The sequence below is a fragment of the Carcharhinus amblyrhynchos genome, chromosome 1 (genome assembly GCF_965287045.1).
Source record: "Carcharhinus amblyrhynchos chromosome 1, sCarAmb.v2.hapA, whole genome shotgun sequence".
Lineage (NCBI taxonomy): Eukaryota > Metazoa > Chordata > Chondrichthyes > Carcharhiniformes > Carcharhinidae > Carcharhinus > Carcharhinus amblyrhynchos.
Window position 1 is genome coordinate 134844818 of NC_137324.1, and position 22539 is coordinate 134867356.

The window sequence follows — 22539 nt, forward strand, 5'->3', positions numbered from 1 at the left end:
TATCCATTATCTCCAACACCACTTCTTTTAAGACCCTAGGATTTAGGCCATCAGGCCCTGGGGACTTGCCTGCCTTCAATCCCAATAGTTTGCTCAGTACTTTTTTCCATTGATGATGATAGTTCCAAGTTCCTCCTTTCTATTGCCTCTGCATTTTCTATTACTATTGGGATGGTACTTATGTCCTCCACCTTCAAAACCAAGGTAAAATATTGATTTAGTATCTCAACCATTTCTGCGTTCCCCATTTTAACTTCACAGTCTCACCTTCTAAGGGACCAACATTCACTTTGGCTACTCACTTCCTCTTTATATGTCCATTTTTATATTTTGCTCTAGTTTTCTTTCATAGTTTATCTTTGCACTTTTTATTACTTGTTTAGTGACTCTTTGTTGATCTTTAAAAGCTTCCCAATCTTCCAGTGTGTCACTGGCCTTTACAATATGGAATGCCTTAGTTTTTGTCTTTGTTATCCTTAACGTCCTTGCTTAGCCATGGAAGTCTTTTCCCCCTTCCTACCACCTTTCCTCCTCTTCAGAATATAATTTAGTTGGGAGAACTTGAAAATATCCTTAAATATCTGCTATTGTTCATCACTTGTCCTACCTTTTGGTCTTCCTGCCCGGTACACTAGGGCCAAATCTGTCCTCATGCTTATGTAATTATCTTTGATTTCAGAATGCTAGTGTGGGACTCCAGTTTCTCACCTTCAAACTGAATTTGAAATTCTAGCATGCTATGATCACTCTTCCCTACAGAATCCTTCACTATGAGATCATTTATTAGCCCTACCTCACTACATAATACCAAATCTAGAAATCTTTAGTTGCAGCAAAAAAACAATATCTATTACAGTAAAGGAGAATCCAAAGAGCTTCTACAAATACATAAAGGGTAAATGAGTAACTAGGGAGGGAGTAAAGCCTCTTAAGGATCAACAAGGTCATCTACATGCAGATCTACAAGAGATGGATGAGATCCAAAATGAATATTTTCATCAATATTTATTGCTGAGAAAGGCATGGATGTTAGAAAAATTGGGGAAATAAATAGTGATGTCGGAGGAGTGTACATATTACAGAGAAGGTGTTGGAAGTTTTAAAGTGTATCCAGATAGATAAATCCCCAGGACCTGGTGAAGTGTATCCCAGGATGTTGTGGGAGGGTAGGGATGAAATTGTGAGTCCCCTAGCAGAGATATTTGAATCATCGACAGCCACAGGTGAGGTGCCTGAAGATTGGAAGGTGGTAAATGCTGTTCCTTTGTTTAAGAAGGGCTGCAGGGAAAAGCCTGAAGTGGGTAAGTTGCTATAAGGTATTCTGAGAGACAAGATCTACAGTCATTTAGAGAGGCAAAGACTGATTAGGGGCAGTCAGCATCGTTTTGAGTGGAAAATCATGTCCCACAAATTTGCATGAGTTTTTTGAAGGGGTAACCAAGAAGGTAGTCGAGAGCAGTACAGTTGATGTTATCTACGTGGACTTCAGCGTGGCTTTTGACAAGGTACCCCATGGCAGGTTGCTGCATAAGGTTAAATCTCACAGGATTCAGGATGAGGCAGCCAATTGGATGCAGAATGGGCTTGTTGACAATGAGAGAGGGTGGTTATAGAGAGTTGTTTTTTAAACTGGAGGCCTGTGACCAGCGGTTTGCCGAAGACATCGGTGCTGGGTCCACTTTTATTTGTCATTTATATTAATGATTTGGATGAGAATTTAGTAGACATGATTGGTAAGTTTGCAGATGACATCAAGATTGGTGGCATAGTGTGCAGTGAAGAAGGTTATCCAGGATTGCAACGGGATCTTGATCAATTGGACCAGTGGGCTGATGAATGACAGATGGAGTTTAATTTAGATAAATGCAAGGTGATGCATTTTGGTAAGTGGAATCAAGGCAGGGCTACTCATTTAATGGTAGAGCATTGGGGAGAGCTATAGAACAAAGAGATAAGACAGAGCAGAATTAGGTTACGCGGCCCATCAAATCTGCTCTGCCATTCCATCATGGTTGAGTTTTTTCTCATCCCCATTCTCCTGCCTTTTCCCCATCATCCCTGATCACGTCATTAATCGAAAACCTATCTATCTTTGTCTTAAAGACACTCAATGACCTGGCCTCCACAACCTTTTGCAGCAAAGAGTTCCACAGATTCATTGCTCTCTGGTTGAAGAAATTTCTCCTCATCTGTTTTAAAGAATTGTCCTTTTAGCCTGAGGTTGTGCCCTCTGGTTCTAGTTTTTCCTCCGAGTGGAAATATCCCCTCCATGTTCACTCTATCCAGGCCTCGCAGTATCTTGTAAGTTTCAATAAGATCTTTCCTCATCCTTCTAAACTCCAATGAGTGCAGACCCAGAGCCCTCAACCGTCCCTCATACAACATGGTCTTTTATTCCAGGGATCATTCTTATGAACCTTCTCTGGACCCTTTCCAAGATTAGCACATCCTTCCTGAGATATGGGGCCGAAAACTGCCCCTACTGACCTGTGGACACAAGAAAGAAAAGCAAGACACAGTAATACCCACTCTCTCACCTTCCAGAACTGCCACACTTACCTTAACTCTCAAGCACTCAGAGCAAAATGGCACCCCATGTAAGGGCACTGGCAAGCTTGTTTTTCTAGTTCAGTTTCACCTGTTTACAAAAACGTGGTGCATTTGATTGGCTGCTTGGTGAACCAGTTCTCAACAAAGTAAAATAAGGGACCAAGTTGTCATTTCCTCTGGGGAAAAAAACTCATTATTACTAGTATAAACCTTAATGGTAATAAAGGTGGAAATGCTTTGCTATCTCATCAGCGCCAGAGCAGTATTTTGTCATTGAGGCAGAAGCTCGAATTGGGAAATTCCTGACTTTGGCCCATCCATCTGCTTTACAGGGCCCTGCTTGCCATAACTTTGTTCCAGAGAGATGAGGACAAGATAAAGTCAGGCCCACCACCACTCAAGGCAGTTCAGAGACATGTGTCAAAGCAGGCTAGTTAGAAGACACATGCCAGTTCTCTGGGACTTCATCCCAGTCATATTAGGAGCTGTTATTCACTCTAGATCTCATTTCTCACACCCCCTTATCGGCTAGTGCTTGGCAGACTAATGGGACTAAAGATAGACAAGTCCCTGGGCCCGGATGGAATGCATCCCAGGGTACTGAAAGAAATGGCAGAAGTAATAGCAGTTGCGTTAGTAGTTATTTGTCAAAATTTGCTGGACTCTGGGGAAGTGCCGGTGGATTGGAAAACAGCGACTGTTATGCCGCTGTTTAAAAAAGGTAGCAGACAAAGGGCAGGTAACTACAGGCCGGTTAGCTTAACGTCCATAGTTGGGAAAATGCTAGAGTCCATCATTAAAGAAGAAATAGCAGGACACCTGGAAAGGAATGGCTCGATCAAGCAGACGCAGCATGGATTCGTGAAGGGAAAGTCGTGTTTGATGAATTTACTGGATTTTTACGAAGATGTGACTAGTGCGGTTGACAGAGGGGAACCGGTGGATGTGGTGTTTTTAGATTTCCAGAAGGCATTCGATAAGGTGCCTCACAAAAGGTTGCTGCAGAAGATTCGGGTACACGGAGTTGGGAGTAAAGTGTTAGCGTGGATTGAGGATTGGCTATCTAACTGGAAGCAGAGAGTTGGAATAAATGGGTACTTTTCTGGTTGGCAGTTGGTGACTAGTGGCGTGCCGCAGGGATCAGTGCTGAGGCCTCAACTGTTTACCATATACATAGACAATCTGGAGGAGGGGGCGGAGTGTAGGGTAGCAAAGTTTGCTGATGACACGAAGATGAGTGGAAAAGCGAATTGCATGGAGGATGCGGAAAGTCTGCAGAGAGATTTGGATAGGCTGAGTGAGTGGGCGAGGACCTGGCAGATGGAGTATAACGTTGGCAAATGTGAGGTTATCCACTTTGGAAGAAACAATAACAGGATGGAAAATTATTTAAATGGTGAAAAGTTGCAGCATGCTACTGTGCAGAGGGACCTGGGGGTTCTTGTGCACGAATCGCAAAATCTCAGTCTGCAGCTGCAGGTGCAGCAGGTGATCAAGGCGGCGAATGGAATGTTGGCCTTTATAGCGAGGGGGAGAGAATATAAAAGTAGGGAGGTCTTGCCGCTACTGTACAAGGCACTGGTGAGGCTGCAACTGGAGTACTGTGTGCAGTTTTGGACCTCTTATTTGCGAAAGGATATATTGGCCTTGGAGGGAGTACAGAGAAGTTTTACCAGGTTGATACCGGAGATGAGGGGGTTAGCTTATGAGGAGAGATTAGTAGATTGGGCCTGTACTCGTTGGAGTTTAGAAGACTGAGGGGGGGATCTTATAGAGACATATAAGATAATGAAGGGGCTAGATAGGGTAGAGGTAGAGAGATTCTTTCCACTTAGAAAGGAAACCAGAACTAGAGGGCACAGCCTCAAAATAAGGGGGGGTGGCAGCAGTTTAGAACAGAGTTGAGGAGGAACTTCTTCTCTCAGAAGGTAGTGAATCTCTGGAATTCTCTGCCCATTGAAGTGGTGGAGGCTACCTCGTTGAATATGTTTAAGTCACAGGTAGATAGATTTCTGATCGATAAGGGAATTAAGGGTTATGAGGAGCAGGTGGGTAAGTGGAAATGATCCGCTTCAGATCAGCCATGATCTTATTGAATGGCGGGGCAGGCTTGAAGGGCTAGATGGCCTACTCCTGCTCCTATTTCTTATGTTCTTATGCTCCATCCACTTCCCAAACCATCTCTGTGCCACTCCATTCCCCCTTATGCCCTCCATAGCCACTCATTCAATATCCACTATGGGTAGACCTCAGGATGTGGGTATGCCGGCGTTGGACTGGCGTAAACACAATAAAAAGTCTGACAACACCAGGTTTTAGTCCAACCTATTTATTTGATAATATACTCACTAGCTTTCGGGGTTACCCCCTTCGTCAGGTGAATGGAGAGTTCTGGCCTCAGACAGAGCATATAAAGCACAGACAGTTTAGAGATTACTGATTAAAATGCGAATCCTTACACCTAACCTGCTGTTCAAGACCTGAAGTGGCTGATAATGTGAGTGGAAGGAGCACTGATCACAGTTTAAAGAGATGTGTATTGTCTCCAGACAGTACAGTAAGTGAGGTTTTGCAAACCCAGGCAAGTCATGGGGGTTACAGATAGTGCGACATGAACCCAAGATCCCTGTTGAGACCGTCCTCATGTGTGCGGAACTTGGCTATCAGTCTCTGTTCAGCGACTCTGCGCTGTCGTGTGTCGTGAAGGCCGCCTTGGAGAATGCTTACCCGAAGGTCAGAGGCTGAATGCCCGTGACCACTGAAGTGTTCGCCAACAGGAAGGGAACAGTCTTGCCTGGTGACTGTCGAGCGATGTTCATTCATCCGTTGTCGTAGCGTCTGCATGGTCTCCCCAATGTACCATGCTTCGGGACATCCTTTCTTGCAACGTATCAGGTAGACAATGTTGGCCGAGTTGCAAGAGTATTTACCATGTACCTGGTGGATGGTATTCTCACGTGTGATGATGGTATCCATGTCGATGATCCGGCATGTCTTGCAGAGGTTGCTGTGACAGGGTTGTGTGGTATTGTGGTCACTGTTCTCCTGAAGGCTGGGTAGTTTGCTGCGAACAATGGTCTGTTTGAGGTTGTGTGGTTGTCTGAAAGCAAGAAGTGGGGGTGTGGGGATAGCCCTGGCGAGATGTTCGTCTTCATCAATGATATGTTGAAGACTCCGGAGAAGATGTCGTAGCTTCTCCGCTCCGGGGAAGTACTGGACGACGAAGGGTACTCTGTCCACTGTGTCCTGTGTTTGCCTTCTGAGTGTTTGGGTCGAGGGCACAATGAGACAGTCGATGAACCAGAACAGCCGACAGAGAGATCCGCAGTGCAACAGCCTAAGAGGAAGGAATCCAATTGGACTCCTCTGGAAGGCCGCTGCCCTCGACTGGACTTGTATGCCCAAACCATCAGGAGGTGCGTTAACACCAGATTCATCAGCCGCACTCACAAGACAGCCCCGAACATCACCCAAGCACAACGCAACACCATCCACGCTCTCAAGACAAACCACAACATTGTCATCAAACCAGCAGACAAAGGAGGGGCCATCGTCATACTGAACAGAACGGATTACTGTAAAGAAGTGTACCGACAACTAAACAATGAGGAACACTACAGACAATTACCCACAGATCCGACCAAAGAACACACTCGTCAACTCAACAATCTGATCAAGACCTTTGATCCGGACCTTCAGAGCACCCTCCGTGCTCTCATTCCACGTACTCCCCGCATTGGAGATCTCTACTGCCTCCCAAAGATACACAAGGCAAACACACCTGGCCGTCCCATTGTATCGGGCAATGGGACTCTGTGTGAGAACCTCTCCGGCTACGTCGAGGGCATCCTGAAACCCATTGTACAAAGAACCCCCAGCTTTTGTCGCGACACTACGGACTTCCTACTGAAACTCAGCACACACGGAGCAGTTGAACCAGGGACACTCCTCGTCACAATGGATGTCTCAGCGCTCTACACCAACATCCCCCACAACGATGGCATTGCTGCGACTGCCTCAGTACTCAATGCTGACAACTGCCAGTTTCCAGATGCAATTTTACAACTCATCCGCTTTATCCTGGACCACAATGTCTTCACCTTCAACAACCAGGTTTTCATCCAGACACATGGAACAGCCATGGGGACCAAATTTGCACCTCAATATGCCAACATCTTCATGCACAGGTTCGAACAAGACTTCTTCACTGCACAGAATCTTCAACCGATGCTATACACTAGATACATCGATGACATTTTCTTCCTTTGGCCTCATGGTGAACAATCACTGAAACAACTATATGATGATATCAACAAATTCCACCCCACCATCAGACTCACCATGGACTATTCCCCAGAATCAGTTGCATTCTTGGACACACGCATCTCCATTAAGGACGGTCACCTCAGCACCTCACTGTACTGCAAGCCCACAGACAATCTCACAATGCTCCACTTCTCCAGTTTCCACCCTAAACATGTTAAAGAAGCCATTCCCTATGGACAAGCCCTCCGTATACACAGGATTTGCTCAGATGAGGAGGATCGTGACAGACACCTCCAGACCCTGAAAGATGCCCTCATAAGAACAGGATATGGTGCTCGACTCATAGATCGGCAGTTCCGATGCGCCACAGCGAAAAACCGCACCGATCTCCTCAGAAGGCAAACACAGGACACAGTGGACAGAGTACCCTTCGTCGTCCAGTACTTCCCCGGAGCGGAGAAGCTACGACATCTTCTCCGGAGTCTTCAACATATCATTGATGAAGACGAACATCTCGCCAGGGCTATCCCCACACCCCCACTTCTTGCTTTCAGACAACCACACAACCTCAAACAGACCATTGTTCGCAGCAAACTACCCAGCCTTCAGGAGAACAGTGACCACAATACCACACAACCCTGTCACAGCAACCTCTGCAAGACATGCCGGATCATCGACATGGATACCATCATCACACGTGAGAATACCATCCACCAGGTACATGGTAAATACTCTTGCAACTCGGCCAACATTGTCTACCTGATACGTTGCAAGAAAGGATGTCCCGAAGCATGGTACATTGGGGAGACCGTGCAGACGCTACGACAACGGATGAATGAACATCGCTCGACAGTCACAAGGCAAGACTGTTCCCTTCCTGTTGGCGAACACTTCAGTGGTCACGGGCATTCAGCCTCTGACCTTCGGGTAAGCATTCTCCAAGGCGGCCTTCACGACACACGACAGCGCAGAGTCGCTGAACAGAGACTGATAGCCAAGTTCCGCACACATGAGGACGGTCTCAACAGGGATCTTGGGTTCATGTCGCACTATCTGTAACCCCCATGACTTGCCTGGGTTTGCAAAACCTCACTTACTGTACTGTCTGGAGACAATACACATCTCTTTAAACTGTGATCAGTGCTCCTTCCACTCACATTATCAGCCACTTCAGGTCTTGAACAGCAGGTTAGGTGTAAGGATTCGCATTTTAATCAGTAATCTCTAAACTGTCTGTGCTTTATATGCTCTGTCTGAGGCCAGAACTCTCCATTCACCTGACGAAGGGGGTAACCCCGAAAGCTAGTGAGTATATTATCAAATAAATAGGTTGGACTAAAACCTGGTGTTGTCAGACTTTTTACTGTGTAGACCTCAGGAGTCATACGCAAATAAAAAATAATCTAAGAGTGATCTCAATCATGCATGCTTGATGTTGAAAAATATTTATCATTTTACTAAATCCATTAAAAGGTTTAAATTCTCTCAGGTGCTCAATCTGTCATAGAAACAAACCTCTACTCGCTAACCACATCAAAGGCATCAATGCTTTAATAAACTGAGAATCAAAATGTGAACTCAGTCCCCTACTTACCTCAGCCAAACATTCATCATGGACTCAGCTGTAATAACAACCTGAGGGAAACGTAAACTACAAAGTTGGTTGAAAATTCAAAAACAGATGGTTAATGTGTTTTTTTGTCAGCTACACCAGATGGTCTGTCAGTCATTGTACAATTATTAGTTATCTGGTTTTTAACAGTTTTTTAAGGGATTGGGGTTTAAATTACTTCAGATTATGGCATTTAAATAGACTTTAAATCTTCTCTTCACTGATGTTTTATGACTCTTCCATAAAATTGTGGTTCCTAAATTGCAAGTTAAGTCCCTTGGGAAACCAAGAAATTGGTCTGTTTGAACTCTGCACTAATTTCAAAGAGTGCTGCTGTGCTTGGGTTTCCTGCTTGTACGCTTAACATTCTGCCTCCATCTCCCTACCAACCAAAATGCCTGGAAGTGAGACAGGGGATTCCACATCTGGGTTCTGTCTACCTGTCTCCCAAATTGTCCTGACTGGATGAAAATCTGTGTTTGTCCTTTAAGAGAAAAGTAGCACTGGCTAATTTAGGGATTATTAACTTGTGCAGTGTGTTTAGCCCATTTACTGTTTTCAGCAGTGCAACATGTCATAGACATATGTCATTACAAGACTACAGGGGTGATTTTTAGCCTGTGTTCATTGTCAAAGAGGAAGGTGACGTGGGCTGAAAATCTGGAAATGCCATTCTCTTAGGAGAGATCATGTTCCATGATTCTGCATGCTTCTTGCCAATGACATGGCAAGTTTCACAGGGCGAGAACCTCAGTTAAATGTATTTTAATATAACTTACAGGATCCTCATCACATTTTCACCCCTTGCCATATTTTCAAAACTTGCTGATGTGACGTCATGTCAGCAAGATGACCCAGTGTTCACCCAGGTGTGAACCTGCCACGGGGATCTCTCTAAGGGCACAAAGGTGAATCTAGCCCCCAGGGGAAGAGGGACTGTGCCAACTTGCAATTTTAATTTGGCAGTACCAACTTGTGCCAGGGGCCTGTGCCAGGGTATAACCTAGTGGGAGCCTTCTGGGATGGGGGTCATGAGTGTGTAGTAGGGGGAGGAGAGAGGAAGGTACCAATGATGACAGCTGGTGGGGATAGAGAGAGGTCGGGAGATGCCGGCATTGATCGCTAGCGGAGGGTGGGAGGATGCTGGCATTGATCATGAGGGAAATGCCGGCTTTGATAGCAGAGGGAGGAACCTCTGCAACCTCCATGATGGGGTGGGGGTTGGGAGTTATTTCCTAGTCTGATTGTAGCCTTTTAAAGGGGTACCCTGATCTCTGTACAGCTGGCTTTACAAAGTATTTGCTCTCTTCCCATGAAAGGCATGAAACAACACCCCACCCCCCACCCCCCACCCCAGCCATTTTTTTTGACAAAGTGTCATAAGATCTTAAGAGCAAACCTGTCTGTTTCTGCGGAGAGAAACACACCAGTTTTCAGTCAGATCCTGACAGTTTGCTGTTTTTTGGTAAGATTCCACCTTACATTCTCTTCATTCATGTATTTCCTGAAACAAATCACATTTTTATGGTTATGCTTTATCTCACAAGAATGTTTTTCAGTCTGCCTTCTAAAAAGATAGAAAGATGTACATAGTGGCATATACAAGATCATATATTTAATAAATGTATGAAATGGTCATAGAGTTACAGTTCTTAGGTGACAGTACCATTTAAAAATGTATTGGACAATAAAGGTAACCCACTACTTGTGGGAGTGACCAGTGATGCCAAAGAGAATATCCAGTGCACACTCAAAACTTAATCATAGAAACCCCATAGTGCAGAAAGAGGCCATCTGGCCCATCGAGTCTGCACCGACCACAATCCCTTCCAGGCCCTACCCCCATATCCCTACACATTTACCTGCTAATCCTTCTAACCGACGCATCTCAGGACACTAAGGGGCAATTTTAACATGGCCAGTCAACCTAACACGCACATCTTTGGATTGTGGGAGGAAACCGGAGCATCTGGAGGAAACCCACGCAGACACAAGGAGAATATGCAAACTCCACAGAGACAGTGACCCAAGCCGGGAATCAAACCTTGATCCCTGGAGCTGTGAAGCAGTAATGTTAACCGCTGTGCTACAGTGCCACCCTAACATTGCTGCCCCTGACGCTAGAGTGCTTTATGCTGATGTTGAATATCTGAATTATGAAAACGTCCATTCTGTAACATAAATATTCTTGCCCTTGAGGAACATATTTAAAAATCAGTAGTTACTGCATGACCATGACTGGGCATTTGTGGGACATTTGCACGAATACACATCCTAGAAACAAGAACATACAAGTTCACCTCCAGGAACCAAACTGTTACCCAATACTGTCTGACTGCTTCTGCAAATAGACAAAACAAAATAGCTAAAGGAGCTGACCAAACATATCTGACAACTGCTTGTAAGATTGGTTTCTGGAGAAGTCATCCATTTCAATGCTGAAAATATATTTTTGGGAGAAAATGATTCACAAGGCAGGAAGTACATTATATAAATTAAGCAATTCTTCTTATTAACTTCCACTTTAAAATAATTTACAGAACTATAAATATTATTTAGCATGAATGAATGATTCCGAGTATATATACATTTTGTTTAAAGGACCATCCAATCCTATTTCAGAGAAAGATATTTTTAATGTGAAATGTTAGCTGTTTATCTTGTGCTATATGCTTTACAGCTGCCACACCATCTTTTATCAAACACTTGTTTGTACGTTTAAGTACCAAAACTGAATTGAAACTTTGAAACATAATATTATGAATGAAGTGATTAGAGCCCAGCTGTTGCAAAAGTTCATTTACACTTTGAATCTAGTGGAGATGTTCAATCTTAACTCAGCTCAGGCCAATTTACTCATCTCCCTCATGCTTGATGATGTTCACTTCTAGTTAACAATGCCTCTATTTTAAAATTTGTTTATTTGTTTTCAAATCCCTCCAACTCATTGTTCCGCCCTATCTCTGTAACCTCTTCCAACCTCACATCCCTCAAATTCTGGCCCTGCACCTCCCTCGTTTTCTTTACTGCCCTACTGATGGCCATACATTGCTATGGTCCTAAGCTCTGGAAGTTCCCTCTACCTCTCTTCCCTCCTTGAAAATGCTCTTTAAAACCTATCTCTTTGAACTAGCTTTTGATCACCTGTCCTAAAGGATCCTTACATACTTTAGTGTTAACTTTGGTAACATTTCTCTGAAAAGCCAGGCCATTTTATTATGCTCAATATGCTGTATTAATGTGGAGAGAGGAAAATAGTGTTTTAAATATTTCATACTACATTTTATAAGTTTCATTTCAAATATCAAACATTCTTGTGTTACTAATTCTGACATACTATATTGTTGATATGCATTTTGCTGCACTAGAGCAAAAAAGACAAGTATAATTCTTCAAGTATAATGTCATGCACTGACCAAAAGAGAAGAAGGAATAAGACAATAAGATCATGGGCTACAAAATTGGTCAGGATAGCCAATATAAACAACAAGGTTAAAATTATTGGGTGATAGAACACAACATGAAAGGCTCATATACATGACATGTATATGACATGAAATGTTAGGAAACAGACATTTGTGGAAACAATGAAACTCCTTCTAAATGAACATCACATATAAAAAATGACAAAAGTTCTACATTAATTCTTTCTGCTTCTCGGTAGCCATAGTGGGAAGCACTCATCACTCAGATGTCAGAAAGTTTAAGCAGCATTCCAAAGACTTGGACAAACAATCTAGGCTAATACTTTATTGCATCACAGAGAGAGTGCTATAGTGTTGGAGGCACCACCTTGCAGTTGAGCCATAAAATATCCCATAAAATGATTGAAAGCATTATAATACTGCCTTGGCATTAACTATCTCTCAGCCAACATCACTAAAACAAATTTATTTGCTTGCTGTATGCAAATTAAGATAACTACACTTTCATGGACTGCTCTGCTTTAGGCACCCAAAGGTCAGGAAGGGTGCGGTATAAATGCAAGTTCTATTTTTATGTTTTCGGAAGAAACCTCAAAGGAGCATTGTACTTTAGAAGTAGAATTTCCAGAGAATCTGAGATTCCAAAGAAAACAGATATAACTGATAGAGAGATGATGGATGAGGTTATGCATAAATTGAAGGCATTCAAGGAAGCCATCGTCCAAGATCTAAATAATTGCAGCTTAGGGTAGTTAATGAAGTAGCTTACAAAATTACAATGTCATCTTGGATATTTTAAAGAAACAGGGACTGTTCCCAAGGATTAGAAAAAAGGATACGTGAGGTCCATCGATTAAAATAGGGGAAATAAACTCAGCGAATTGCAGGCAATCAGGCTGACATTCATTTTGGGGAAATCACTGATTAATACCCTGAAATAGCAAATAGTGAACAATCTGAAGAAATGTACAATTCTGGCAAAGTTTTATGGGTAGGAGACCATCCTTTAAACTATCTCGTATGGGTTCAAATTCAAGGAATTTACACAAACTTCAAGGCATGGTTTTGATCCCCGTTTCTCACCCACCCCCCACATTACATTGGTGGAAATAAAAGCGAAGGAAATTTTTTTTAGATCATAACAGAAAATGTTCAGAGGACACTGCTTGTATATTTCTATCCTGTCAGCTATTAGTTAAAATAAAGATTTGCATTTATTTCACATCTCTCATGACCGCTGAATGCCCCAAGTGCTTTACAGAAGCACTATTGAAGTAGAGCTACTGTTGTAATATAGGATTGAGTAGAAGTTCATCAGATTTTTAGACTGGAAATCAGGTAACCTTTTGCATGCTGAAAGTTTCCTATTTGCTATTCAGTGACTCAAATGGGTAAAGTAACAGCAGGAGTACTTATGTTTTATAAATAGAATGATGATGCTGCTTCTATATTTACCTCATGAGGCCACAGTTGTGCACTACCTTTCTGTATCAGTATTTCTGTGGGTTTTCAAGTCTGCTATCAGGCTGGAAAAGCCAGTTTGAGTAACTTAAATTCAGGGAGCCAGTACACAGTTGCCTGACGCCTGCAATATGAAGTATTAAATATACAGGCCTAGTAAGAGATTGATTACATTTGTACTTTTGCAGAGTGATACCCAGGAGGATATGCGTAACCTTCACTTTTGTTTTGCTATTTTTATTGTCTCTGTGTACCACTGTGGTCCTTTTAGAGAAAGGTATTTGATTTTACAAGCCTTAAATCTCTGCCCTCAAAATTCCATGGTATCATTGAAGACTTAGGGTTTAAACCAATCTAAATTACAATAACCTGGGGTTGCAAAATATTGTGTATCTGCTAAATAAGAACAAGATTGAAAATATTTATGAAGGTAGCATAAATGAGATTAACTTAATGTAAATATTAATGCAGCAATTTAGTAAATGTTATGCTAGGCACAGAAACATGAAAAGGAACGGAATTTCAGCTGATCACATGTACCTCAGGCATGACTGTCAGAAATGAGCTTTTCATTGCATCGGTTTTGATAAGATTTGATCTATAGTCAGAGAGTCATAGAGGTTTACAGCATGGAAACAGGCCTTTCAGCACAACTTGTCCATGCCACCCCTTTCTTTTAACCCTAAGATAGTCCCAATTGCCTGCATTTGGCCCATATCCCTCTATACCCATCTTACCCCATGTAATAGTCTAAGTGCTTTTTAAAAGACAAAATTGTACCCGCCTCTCCTACTACGTCTGGCAGCTCATTCCAAACACTCACCAGTCTGTGTGTGAAAAAATTGCCCTTCTGGACCTTTTTGTATCTCTCTCCTCTCACGTTAAACCTATGTCCTCTAGTTTTAGACTCCCCTACCTTTGGGAAATGATATTGGCTATCTACTTTATCAATGGCCCACATTATTTTATAGATCTCTGTAAGATCACCCCTAAGCTGCCTATGCTCCGGGGAAAAAGTCCTGGTCTATCCAGCCTCTACTTATAACTCAAACCATCAAGTCCCAGTTGTGTCCTAGTAAATCTTTTCTGCACTCTTTCTAATTTAATAATATCCTTTCTACAATAAAGTGACCAGAACTGTACACAGTATTCCATATGTGGCCTTACCAATGTCTTGTACAACTTCAACAAGACATCCCAACTCCTGTTGGGCTGACAAGTGGCAAGTAACATTTGCGCCGCACAAATGCCAGGCAATGACCATCTCAATAAGAGCCACTCTAACCACCACCCCTTGACATTCAATGGTGTTACCATCACAGAATCCCCCACTGTTAAGATCCTTGGGATTACCATTGACCAGAAACTCAATTGGACTCACCACATAAACACAGTGGCTACAAGAGCAGGCCAAAGGCTAAGAATACTGTGGCGAGTAACTCACCTCCTGACTCCCCAGAGCCTGTCCACCATGTACAGGTCAGAAGTGTGATGGAATACTCCCCACTTGCCTGGATGGGTGCAGTTCCAACTACACTCAAGAAGCTTGACACCATACAGGACAAAGAAGCTTGCTTGATTGGCACCGCATCTACAAACATTCAATTCCTCAACCACTGACACTCAGAAGCAGCGTTGCACTGCAGCAATTCACCAAAGATCCTTAGACAGCACCTTCCAAACCCACAACCACTTCACCCTAAAAGGATCAGGGCAGAAGATAAATGGGAACATCACCACCTTCAAGTTCCCCTCCAAGCCACTTACCATCCTGAATTGGAAATTTATTGCTATTCCTTTGCAGTCGTTGTGTCAAAATCCTGGAATTCCTTCTCTAATGGCGTTGTGGGTCAATGACAGAACATGACTGCGGCAATTCAAGAAGGCAGCTCACCACCACCTTCTCAAAGGCAATAAATGCTGGTCAGCCAGCAACCACAAATGAAAGAAAGGAATGGGAAGATTCCACCAATGTGTCTGTATTATGTGCCAACACCCAATATAAACAATACCCAGATCTTGTTGCATTTGAACATGGACTGCTTCAGTTTCTGAGGCATCCCGAATGGTGCTAAACATTGTGCAATCATCAGCGACCATCCCCACTTCTGACCTTATGATGGAGGGAAGGTCATTGATGAAGCAGCTGTAGATTGTTGGGACTAGGACACTACCCTGAAGGACTCCTGCAGTGATGTCCTGGAGTTGAGATGACTGACCCTCCACAACCATCTTCCTATATATCAGGTATGACTCCAACCAGCCGAGAGTTTGCCCTCTAATACCCATTGATTCCGGTTTTGCTAGGGCTTCTTGATGCCACACTTAGTCGAATGCGGCCTTGATGTCAAGGGCAGTCACTCTCACCTCACCTCTGAAATTCAGCTCTTTTGTCCATGTTAGAACCAAGGATGTAATGAGCTCAGGAGCTAAGGGACTATGGTGAAACCCAAACTGGACATCACTGAGCAGGTTATTGCTAAGCAGATGCTGCTTGATAGCACTGTCAATGACCTCTTCCATCACTTTACTGATGATTGTGAGTAGACTGATTGGGCAGTAATTTGTCTGGTTGGATTTGTCCTGTTTTTTGTGTATAGAGCACACCTGGGCAATTTTCTACATTGTTGGGTAGATGTCAGTGTTATAACTGTACTGGAAGAGGGTTGGCTAGGGGAGTGGCAAGTCCTGGAGCGTATGTCGTCAGTACTATTGCCCAGCTCCAAGGTTGTCTCCTGTGATGATGAACTTGGAGCTGGGGGAGGGAAATTCAGCTAGATGTTAGGGAAGCTCCCCAGAGCATTTCACCTCTGGTGCACTATCCAGGGTGAGCTGCCATGGGGATTGGAAACACACTTTACAAAGGTGGGCAGCCAATTAAGGCCATTTTCCGAACCTTTCTGCATTTTCCCGGCATGGGATGAGTCGTGCTCCACCATCAAGTCCAAAGCCTTGGAGAAACTTGGTACTGGCCTCCCAGTGGCAGTTGGGTGAACCACTGGTATCTCCCCTCAATATCCCAACGAAGGGGCCACCAGGATGAAATGGTCACAATTCGTCTTTTGGAGGGGTCTCTGCTTTGCATAAATGACCGTAAAGGCTGTGGACCTTCTTCATTTTGGAACACTGCAGACATGTGAGAGCGCTGTCATCTTGATCTCTCCTTTCTGCTTCACTCGTGCCCACCTTTCCCAGTGGGGCTGTTTGCTGTCCAGTACTGCAAGCCGTGATTCAGCTTTCCATGTTTCTGTTCCACCCACCCCCAATTGGACAGTGAATGCAGAATCAGCCTCTTAACTAACCACCTCCAATAATATTGCGCCTGGGTGTAGGGACTTCAGACACCAGTGGGATCGAGACTTAGAAATGGTATTGACTTTGCATTTCCCAATACCTGTAGCGTAATTGTATTAATAGCAATTTGTCTCTCATTCAATGCTCAAATATGAATCTTCAGAAAAAAAAGCTGGCAAACATGTTCTCTGAGTTTCTTACTATCTATTCACAAAATTCCTTTTCATATCAAAGCCTCATTCTATGGTTTTCAAACCATAAATACACTGAGGAATATACTGCCCAAAGGTGAAGCGTGTTCGAATCAGTTCTTGGGTAGTAGTTGCTCAAATTAGAGGCTGAGGCAATGATTTCATATTGAAGTGTGCCCCTTTAAAAGATTGCATTATTGGAGTATTTATCTGTTCAGGATTTTGAGGGGATTTTAACGTGGAATGGTCAAACAGACAAAGTCTTACGAGTTTATCATGAGATATGATAAAATAAAACTTCAGCTGCAATCTTTCAAAAAGGGCTCCAAAATCTCAGCTTTTCCACAGTTGTTCAACAATGGTAAGCTGCTGCATTGTTTTCCTGTCCCAGTTGGGAGGCCATAAGTTTACTTTTCACTTTAACATGGGAGCAAACCTTCCAGTGGGTACATGGGAACATGAGAAGTAGCGGCCTGGAGTTGGATGCTGCATGGGTGGGAATCTACTGGGTCTTTTAATGCATAAACAGCTAATGCTCTGCTCCAAACATAATGCTCCAACCAAATCTCTTCAAAAACAATCAGAATTCACGGTTTCCTCCTTTAAATCAGCAATGACGCAGATTCTGAAAGTCTTACAAATACTCATTTTTTGCAGTGAGAGATTCCTGTCCGCTCTGCTCAAGGACCATCCTTGCTGCATTCTTTACTTCTAGACCTCTCTGCGCACAGCACCCCACCACACCACACCACACTTATTGCAGCTGTCACATCTCTACCTTAAGAGGCTTACGAAGTCCCGTCTTATCATCTGAACCCAGTAACTCATTATCCAGAGATAAGAGTTGGGGGAGATAATGTAAGTGATATAGTGCCAGGACTGCTTTCTAGATCAGCATAATTTTAGATGGATAAAGGAGGCAATGTGGAATCTACTGCTAGGAAATTAAATGGGTAATTAAAGTAAGGCAAGTACATCTGGAATACAGTGACCAGAACTGGATATGAAAATTCTAAAGTAGAAAGAATAATCATTGACAAATGTACGTTACAGAGCCAACTCTCAGAGACTACTGTTCACAATGAGGTCCAATATCAGGTCAGCTATGCCAGTTCAGCTTTCCGCAAACAATCGCAACAAGTGTTGGACAATAAATGCCTCTGCTAGTCAACAATAGCCCCAGTTTACAAAGCAGTTATCGTCGCCATGCTTCTGCACTGCAGTGAGACCTGGACTGTGAATCAACAACACATGAGAGCACGAGAGAAATTCTTTCAGTAGTGTCCCTACTGCATCCTTTAGGTTCAATGGGAGGATCATTGAACAAATGCTAGTAACCCACTTGAAGCTAGGTTCTTGAGAAAAACTTGTATAAAACCAACTTCATAGGACTGGCTGTTGCTGTATCCAGATGGCAGAAGCCCAAGTCTCCAGCCGGGACCTACTTTCTCAATTCCAAATTCAATGGCCAAATTCTAGGGAAGGAAGAAAATGCTTCAAGGATACTCTGAAGCTCCCCTTGAAGTGCAGCAGAACTGACTGTAATAATTGGGAGGAGCTCATTGTCAATCATTCAGAATGGCAACAACTTGTCCATCAAACTGCATTGCGCTTTGAGTCCCAAGGTCTTAATGATGAGGCAGTGCAGTGGCAGAGAAGAAAAGAAAAGGAACTAAGTCCTGCACTCCCTGAGTATACATCATCCTTGAATTAAAGGACAGCCAACAATGACAACTTTGGCCTATTTCAACAAGTCAAAAAGGGAAGTAGCTTGGATATTTTTGAAATAGAAGATGGCAAACAGGTCAGGGCACAAACCCAAGGAAATGACCTGACAAAGTTCCACAACTAAAAGGGGTGCTGCAATAGCTGAAATTCATTAGATGAGAAGAGAAATTGAAAATAAATTGGGTCATCAATGGTGAACGCTACAAAAGAGAATCAAACCAACTACTGGAAGGAATAAGAAATAATTATAAAAGCTGAGGGGCTATGAAGGACCATTGACAGAGAACAAAAGAAAATGATAATTTTATAAGGATATAAAAGAATAGTTGAAAAAAAAGCAGACCCAATTTTAAATGCAAAAGGAAATCTTATGGAGGAGGAAATACTCAATGGGGACTTGGCTTCATTTTTCAAAGAGTTGTTAACAGCAGTACAAGGGTACAGAAGAGGTGCAGTAATTAGATAAGGAATGAGAAAATGGAACTGAAGATGAGTCAACACCAATCTCATGGTTACATCATAGGACAATCAGGAAAGAGCAGAGGTTCTGACCACACACAGTCTTTGATGTGGAAGTTGTGCCAGATGGCTGGGCAGTTACCAAAATAATACCTCGGTGAAAAAGGGATAAACCAGTCAACCCAAAACTTATAGTGCATAAGGAGGTTATAACACAGAATAAGTTAGACTCACTTAAAAAGATAATGGATTAAAAACAAAAAATTGCATTTATATAGCACCTTTTTTGTCCTCATGAATCACTGTAATGTGCTTTACAGCCAATGAAGTACTTTTGAAGTGTACCATACCAGTCAACCCTTTTGTCCTGTTCATTTAATTTACCACAATGTTCCACTCTGTTTACCCTCTTCGAACTTGTAAATTACAAACAACATAGAATCGCCATGGAGGGAAAAGGAATAACATTAACACCTCATCTGCTAAGACGGCAGTGATTTTGCCATAGGAAGCCAGTGGAGCAGCAATTTGTGTACAGCAAAGTCCCAAAAATTGCAATTAAAGAATGATCAGACGATCTTTGTTAACAATATTGGTTCACGAATAAATACTGGATGGGACACTGAAGAGAATTCCCCTGCTCTTCTTGAAATAATGCCACAGGATCTTCAACATTCACCTGAAAGGCTAGAAGGTACTTTGGTTTCATGTTTCACCTGAAATGTAGCACCTATGCCAATGTGACACTCCTTCATAATTACATAGTGTGCCGGTCTGGATTATCTGTTCAAGTCTGTAGAATGGGATACAAGCCCACAACCTTCTGACTCATAGCTGAAGCTGCTGGGAGAATTCCAGAGTTTAGGGCTGAGGCATCTGAAGGCACAACTACTACTTGTGGACCAATTAAAATAAGGAATGTGCCAAAGGCTGGAATTGGAGGAATGCAGGGAATGATTTATCAAAAACACTTTGCCAGCAGATGCAATGTTCTAAAATAGATTAATAAATCAACTATCAAACTCTCAAATGAGTTATATTTAAAAGAAAAAGGCAACTCACTTTTGTATGTCAGGTACCTTTATTTTAAGAGTTTGAGCCAGACTTTTTTTTAATGGGGGCAGGTAGCTTGAAAATCCAACCTCAGAAGCAGATATTAGGTGCCCACATGGTGGGCGAATGCCAAAGCAGGCTGTTTGGAAGGGACACCTCAGTTTTCTGGAACTTTGTTCATGTTTTTAAAAAACTGATTGGCTATCTAGCTCTCATCTCTTTACATCCATCATTTCCCCATTCAACCTCATACACCCTCATATCCTCCATCTCACCTTATGCCCCCTACATGTTACTTCACATGCACATATCACCTCCACAGTTACAACAAGTTACCACAATATGCTGATCTCAGGAGCCATGTGGAAATCTTAACAAATAAACTCCTAACAATCTGATCACTCATATACACTTGATACTGAACAAAAATTTATATGGGTTTTTGATAAGAGAGGGGATTAAGGGTTATGGGGAGAGGGCGGGAAAGTGGAACTGAGCCACGACAGATCAGCCATGATCTTATTGAATGGCGGGGCAGGCTCGAAGGGCCAGATGGCCTACTCCTGCTCCTATTTCTTATGTTCTTATGTTCTTATGAAACTGATGCAAAGGTTTTAAATCCCTCAAGTGTTCAATCTGTTATTAGAACAAAATTGTATTCAATGACCACATAAAGAAAGCTAATTCTTTAATAGCTCCTTTAAACTGTCAATAAAATGTCAATTCAGTTCCCCAGCTGTTTTTTTTTAGATTTTGAACTCAGGCAAGCATTCACAATTACCTCGGCTATAATAAGTTGGGAAATGTCAGTAAAGAACTCCATGCAGAAACAGATGGTGATGGTTCTTCTAACCTACATAGATTGTCTTTGAATCAAAGCAGTCCAACAGAAGTGTTTTCTTAAAACTGAAAGCCGGGGATTTAAAAAACTTCAGATTATGACGCTTTAACAGACTTTATCTATTCTTCACAAGCATTTATGTTGACTCCGTAAATTTGTAACTCCCAGACTGCAGGTTAAGGCTCTTAGGACAGTGAATATGGGATCTATTTGAATTCAAAATTAATTACAAATGGTTCTGCTGAGGTCAGGTTTCCAGCCTGTGTATCATGTCCCCTCCCAACAACAGTGGGATCAGTGAGAAATGGGGGTGAGACTTCTGCTGAATTTAAAAGATTTCTGGAGACTTTCTGAAAATGTAGGGCTTTGGCTCTTGGTTTATGGGATGGTGGAGTTGGCATGTCTGAATGTGTTTCTGGCAGGAAACTGTTGTGTTAATTTGCTGCTGGGTTGCACCAGTGATTTTAAATATTGGTCCACTTCCTGTGCAGGATGGGTGGGAAGAGGGCATAGGGGACTACTAGCTTTCAAAAATAGGGTGGGCTTTGATTACCCACCAACTTCCAGGTTCGTGACAAGGAGTGTATTTTGAGGGGCTGTGTAGGAAGCAGGGAGAAGGAGTATGGGAAACAGGAGGAGCCAGAGGAGTTTCTGAATTACCTATGCTCTACCGAGGCACTTCAGAGCTTATTTTACTTCTTTTCCCATGAGTATCTGCCATTTCCCCCTTCCACTGTTCTAATCCTTTTAAAATGCTGTTCATCTGTAATATCTTCCAGCCCAAATGCTGCAAACTTGAAACACTCTCTTATTTGTTATCTGTATGGATTGATTCTGTCTGACCTGCTGAGTGTTCCAACATTTTCTATTTTAATTTCAAGATTACCAACATCTACAGTATTTAGCATTTTATTCATGAAAAGTTGTTACAGTGGGAAAAATAAAATGATCTCTTTTGGATTGAAATTACAATATACGGGTGGATTCTATAATATAGTGATTGATATTGCTGGGGTAATGTATAGTTAACTCCATGTTAGTGTAGGCTTTTGGACAAATTCTACCATGCTTGTCAATCTCTTGACATTGCTATATTTTTGCTGTGCAATTTTATAGCTGATCAGCAGAGCTTCAGAGCTGATTAAAATCATTTGCCAGGACATTAACTGATTGTCCCAAATGTGCAGGACACTCTCCCAGGAAAGCACTGGTCTAGCAAGACTGAGAGCAGATTTTGAGGTTTTCTCGAGTCCATCACCTGTGCACATCAAATATAGGAAAACCAGGTGGATCCAAGAGCACAACTGTAACGGAATCCATTCCCATGATTTTTCAAATATTCACTGGTGATCCATTAAAATCCTCTGCTTAGCAGATGAGTCAGGAAGGAAAAACAGCTGATCTGCAGAATGCTGTAATGGTAAACGAAAACGCAGCTGTCAATGCCAAGTATCTGCTGGCAGTTCAACATGCTATGACATGTCACTTCACAGAGTGAAATATGTTAGGCTGAACCGGCCAAGGACAGTTTAGAACTTATTCTGTGCAGTTTTCATGCTACAGAAGCAACCCACCAGTTGCTTAGGATGCAGTTTGGGGAGGGTGGGGTGGGAGGGGGTGAGGGGGGGAGGAGGAGATGGGGGGGAGGGGGAGGAGGAG

General features: G+C 42.7%; 1 long non-coding RNA gene across 1 annotated transcript in view; it reads right to left on the minus strand.

The window, feature by feature from the left end:
• Window positions 1-21773: 21773 nt before the first annotated feature.
• LOC145345301 (uncharacterized) overlaps window positions 21774-22539 on the minus strand; it is a 9236-nt gene continuing 8470 nt past the window's right edge. Inside the window, exon 2 of the long non-coding RNA XR_013887047.1 lies at window positions 21774-22292. This is a non-coding gene — a long non-coding RNA (uncharacterized LOC145345301). The remainder of the gene's footprint in view (window positions 22293-22539) is intronic.